Source organism: Sphaeramia orbicularis, chromosome 1 (assembly GCF_902148855.1).
Source record: "Sphaeramia orbicularis chromosome 1, fSphaOr1.1, whole genome shotgun sequence".
NCBI classification, from domain to species: Eukaryota; Metazoa; Chordata; class Actinopteri; order Kurtiformes; family Apogonidae; genus Sphaeramia; species Sphaeramia orbicularis.
In genome coordinates, this window is record NC_043957.1 from 17,099,885 (window position 1) to 17,106,078 (window position 6,194).

Consider the following 6,194-nt stretch of genomic DNA (forward strand, 5'->3'; position numbering starts at 1 on the left):
GGAACCACTTAATCCTGAGGTGATTCTGGAGCATATCCCAGCTACCTGATGGATGAAGGCGTGGTTTATCTTGGCTCTGTGGCAATAGAACAACCCAAAATATATCAGGTTAAATTTAAGTGAAACAGTTTTTTTCCTTAGTATTTTTTCCCCCATTACTGAACAGGAATATAATTAATGATAGAATGTATAATTATTATTATTAGGGATGCATCGATTCCGATACGAGTATCGGGCATCAGCTCCAATACTCAGTGTGTGTACTTGTACTCGTACTCATAAAAGTAATCCGATACAACTGCACCGATACCATTTACAGCCGCATGACATTCACAGTTCAGTGCAGCAGGTACACAGCGGTGGAATAATGTGTGGGGAGTGTGAAGAGTGTGGAGATTTTTCAAAATAAATGACGGTGATAAAAGTAATGCAGACGGATACGGATGGAGCGTTCTGTCCGTCCTCTGCGTACATTCCATCTGTTTTCCAGGTGCTGGCGGATGCGCATGCAGATAGTGAATACCACCGGGAACCGTGGAGGTAGAAGATCTGTTCAAAGAGCGACTGTGTGAGTTAGAGAAAAACTACTCACAGATTTACAACAACTACCCAGGGCTCTGCCAGTTTCTGTCCTTTTTATAATTCTATGGAGGTAAGGAGCGGTGCGGACCACCGCAAGCAGAAGTGAAAACGAAACTTATCGCTCATGTATCTTTTCTCTGCCTGCTGAAGCTTCGTTTTTAAACCTTACTAGTGAAAACGCTGCAACATTAGTATCCACATTAGTGTTACCTCTGTCGTCTCCATGTTTATTACTACTGACTTTCTTCTCAAAAAACTTTACTTTTCTTCATGGTATTTGTCCAGTATGGCTAATTAAGAGCGGCGCCCCCTGGTGGATTAATTAAGAAACGCTCATTCCAAGACATTAAATGTCAGTAGCAGCAATTTGTTCCAGTCAGACTAATGACAATGACAATAAAGCACATTTACAAAAGGAACTAAGGACTGGAATGGGATTATTAAGTACTTGTATCAGTACTCGGTATCGGCAAGTACTCAAATGTAAGTACTTGTACTCGGTCTGGAAAAAAGTGGTATCGGTGCATCCCTAATTATTATTATTATTATTATTATTATTATTATTATTATTATTATTACTACATATTACATTTTAACAATCCAGTTTCTATTTGCATCCTTTTTAGCCCTTGTAGCCTCTCAAACTCATCAAACCAACCGATGTGAATAAAGTTTGTGAGGTTTTAGTGATTAGACTGGAGTCTGGGATTGGATTGACCTTAAAGGTTTCATTAGAAACGCCTGATGAAGGTGGTATGAAAGACTGTGCTGGAGTTTGTTGTTACCAGGCAGTCATGCAGAAGATGAAAAACACAAGGAAAAGCTCGTGTGGACACGTTAAAACCCCCTCTGTAGATAGAAATGGCTCAGTCTGAGGTCACACAAGCAGAACAACACTTATTTTCACATGATTATAAAAGAAAGACTATATAATTTAGGATAAAGCGGGTTCAGAAAATGAATGAATGACTATATAATTTGGGATATTATCTTCTACTTCTGCAGTTAAATCCCCCTAAATCTGACACACTGAACCTTTAACGGTCAAGATCAAGTCAAGGAAAGTCCCACTGTGGTTCCTGGTGAATAGAATGTATTTAGGACTAAAGGTAAAATATGTAATATCCTAAAAAAAACACTGTATAAACTAACATAAGAATAACCCCTCTTAATCATCACTTATGACGCAGTAGAAGTGTGTGGTGGTGTATTTGCCTGAGGAGACATTCATTTTTGTCTGTATTTTCTTGTTTTCATCTTGTTTGTTTGGCAGTGAGTGTATCCTCCAGCCAATAAAATCATCATACAGGTTGTAAAAGCAGGACATGACTAAAACACACAGATCTCTCCTCATTCACTCTGTAGCAGCACTTATCGCCGCTGCTCTCTGTTGCTCACTGAATTGAGAAGAAGAAAAAACTGTGAATCACATACATCAAATAACAGCGACATATAACATGCCCCAAATCGCACTGAATGAGTCAGATTGATCTCATCGGATACGAGCCGCATGAAAAAGCCGAACAGGAAACTAAACAAATGCTACACTTAACTTCATATTTATAACATAAAAACCAAGCAGGTCTGTCTACATAAAAACTAAAACACTGTTTACATGTTGGTTTTGATATTCAATTATTTAGATCAGTGGTTCTCAAAGAGGGGTCTGAGGACGCCTGGGGTCCATGATGTAATTTTCGAGTTAAAGGAGTGATATTTTGCTTTTTTAAGTGGAATTATACATTTTAAAACATTTCTCTATGGTCTATATCACAGGTGTCAAACATGCGGCCCGGGGGCCAAATCTGGCCCGCCAAAGGATCCAATCTGGCCCGTGGGATGGATTTGTGAAATACAAAAATTACACTGAAGATATTAACAATCGAGGATGTCAAAATAATTTTAATTCAGATTCCACATACAAACCATTTAGATCTCAAATGGGTCAGAACCAGTAAAATACAATCATATTAAACCTATAAATAATGAAAGCAGCAAATTTTATCTTTGTTTTAGTGTTAAAAAAAAAAAAAAGTAAAATTACATGAAAATGTTTATATTAAAAACTGTTACTTTACAAAAAATGTGAAAAACCTAAAACGTCTTAAGATAAGTAAATGCAATTTTACCAATATTTGGCCTGTTATTAAATGCTTCATGCATTTATAATTGTAATGTAAGTTGTAAAGCACATGGGTAAATGATAAACTGATAATCTGAGGCATAATATTGTTAAAACTGGACTTTTTTTTCTTTAGATGTTTCCAGTTGTTCGTGTTATTCAAATTTTTGTAGATGTTAAAAACAAAATCTTGAATTAAGAAAAAAAACAAAAAAAAAAACAAAAAAAACAAAACTTGAATTAAGAAAAAAAATCTTGAATTAAGCAAAAAAAAAAATCTTGAATTAACCATAAAAAATCTTGAATTAAGAAAAAAAATCTTGAATTAAGCAAAAAAAACAAAATCTTGAATTAAGCAATCAAAAAAAAAATCTTGAATGAAGCAAAAAAAAATCTAATAATAATTATACATTGTTAAAACTGGACTTTTTTTTCTTAAGACGTTTCCAGTTGTTTGTGTATTCCGATTTTTGAAGATGTTAACATTATCAAAATTTAATTTAATAATTTTTAAAACTTTTTTCCACTGTTATTTTACTGGTTTGGCCCACTTGAGATCATATTGAGCTGAATGTGGCCCCTGAACTAAAATGAGTTTGACACCCCTGGTCTACATAAACTGTAAATGCTCTGCTTGGGTCTGAATTCTTCATTAATTCAACTCCACAGGTCCATTTTCAACCCTATTTCGGAGTAATGACACCAGAAAGGTCGTTTTGAGCGCTGGCCCTTTAAATGCAAATGACCCCCCCTCCCTCCAGGTTGTTGGCTGTGCTGCTCTGTCCCGTTCAACCAACAAATGAACATTTTAGGTAATCGGCTCCAAGTTTGGACATATTTTCAGTTTTTACTACAACCGCTGCTGCTGACAAACAATTATGGTGTACTCTGATAAATGTTTTGTCTGAAGTCTTAACCTTATATGAGCAAATGTTGTAACCTAACTAGTTTTAGACGTAACAAATTGAGAAGGAATTAAAACAGGTTGTAGAAATCCACTCGATTTTTGCCAAAATGAATATGAAGATAGCTTTGCAGCACCTGGAGGGTTCAAATTCAAACTTTATGAACTACAAATAAACGCATCAAAGACAAATAAAAGTGAGTTTAGCACAATATGACCCCTTTAAAGGTGAAAAATAACATTTCTACAGGCTGTAACTGAATCTCATGTCAAATTAATACATGACACAGACTATTCAACTGTTCTAAATAATGACACTAATACAATTATAACACTGTTATAACCTATATTCTATTGTGTCCAGAGCTTTGCACCAATCATCATAGCGAATGAGCTTTAGACTATGTATTCTAGCGCTAACTGGCTCCACATTCGAGGCAATGCCGTCTACTGATCATTAAGGACTAACTGTTTGGATGAAAACGGGGTTGAAGTTTCCTCTCTCTGAAACCAAAGCTGCATAGAGCTGTCATTTGACTCTTAATGATTATTGACCGACGATCTATTGAGCCGCAAAGTGTGAATCAGTGAATCTCTTGCCAACTTTATCGCGGTGAGTGTTTTCGTTCTTCACATAGTCCACATGTATCTCCGTATTGTATTGAAAGGCCAGAACCGAAACTGTTAGCATCCTACTTTTCAGTAACCTGGTCGCCCCAGTTCTCGGTCAAATTTTCTCCTGAGGGAACACTCATAATCTCCCGCAGCAGCCCAAACATTACCGTGTGTGCTGCGGCTGTTCTTACGCCTGTGCTGTGTGTGTCTTGGCTGTAGCATTATTGGTTCAGTACGGTGCTACTGAATTATGACTGGCTGTTCTAATGTCTGTCAAAACATGGACGAATGAATTTAATCAAAATTGTGTCGAGCATGTCTCATATTTTGATTGAGGAAAAGTTACATCGCGATATGTATTGTTATCATTTTATCGCCCAGCCCTATCAAACACACCCACAGATTACAGCGTAGCACTTCATTAGCCTGACAAACTGGAGTTACAATGTTCAACTGGACAATTCCCAACTCATCTTTCTCTTCTCTCTTACTTTCTCTCCTGCACTTCCTCTAAAAATATTTGTATATTTTCAATAAATCACTGAAAAACAATTTCCTTTGTTTCATCTCAGTTTAGGCACACAAGGTCACAAGGCAGGAGGAGGATAAATAATTTTCCAAGATAACTTCACCATTTCCAGGACATTTGACCTTTTTTTCTCATTTTCCACACGTTTTCCATGACTGGAAAATTGGTCAATCATTTTCCAGGTTTTCCAGGACACATGGGAACCCTGGTTTCATCTGATCTTGTCATTTCCTGTCGTTACCCATTCAGTTCATGTCTCTACTATCTGATACAACCGGGATGACGCGGTGGCGCAGACGTTAGTACCTACAGCAAGAAGGTTCTGGGTTCAATCATCAGTCAGACCGGAGTCTTTCTGTGTTGAGTTCACCTGTTCCCTCAGGTGTGCAGGTTTATATACTCTAGGTTAATTCTCCTGTCAGTGCTCCTGACAACAGTACTGGTCCCTGAGCACCTGCAATGACAGCTGCTACTAATGTGTGCTATATGCTAATGCTAATACTAGGTACAGTGTGTGTGTGTGTAAGTGTGTGTGTTAGAGCTGCACAATATACCGTTTGAGCATCGTCATCGCAATGTACGTGTGCGCAATAGTCACACTGCAGGTCTTGCAATGTAGCATGCAAATAAACTCAATGTGTTCTCATCTAATTTCAACCTGAGTATCTGACACACAGCGACACACAGCGATCCACCAATCACAAACATTCTTCAGCCGTTTGCTGAAGCAGACCACGCCCCTGCACATGGAGTGAGTCTTTGGTAACAACATTGAAAAATGAGCAACGAACAAGAGAAAATCATTGAAAACGAAGACTTGGTGCCAAAAAGAAAAGCAATGTCAGTTATCTGGAATTATTTCAGCTACAAGAAGGATGATACTGAAGCACGTCTTCTGTGTTGACAGTGTCTTGCACCTGTCGCCACAACAAGAGGAAACACAACTAATTGGTTTGACTATTTACGCCGGCACCACACTGCGATTATATCCTCCTGAGTATTTTTTCATATCGCAAAATATATCACAGGGTTAAAAAAAATCACAATGTCAGTTATTTTTCCAATATCATGCAGCCCTAGTGTGTGTGTGTGTGTGTGTGTGTGTGCGTGTGTGTGTGTGTGTGTGTGTGTGCGCATTATGGGTAAAATGTGCAGACTGAATTTCCCTACAGGGATAATAAAGCAAGTTAATCATTAACATAGTAGTTACATTAAAAGTTTTAGTTTCAAGGCACAAATGGTAGTAATCGTATGTTGAATCAGTGATTATGAGGGTTTTGGAAATTGTTTTCCCCTGTAGAGGGTCCCCGACCCCTGAAAGTTTCAGAACCACTGATTTAGATGAACCATTCCATTTGTCTTTGGTACAAAAAGTACCTGATTCTATCTAACAAGTACAAAGACATGTTTGTGGGCCCTCCCTGGATCACAGATTTCACATT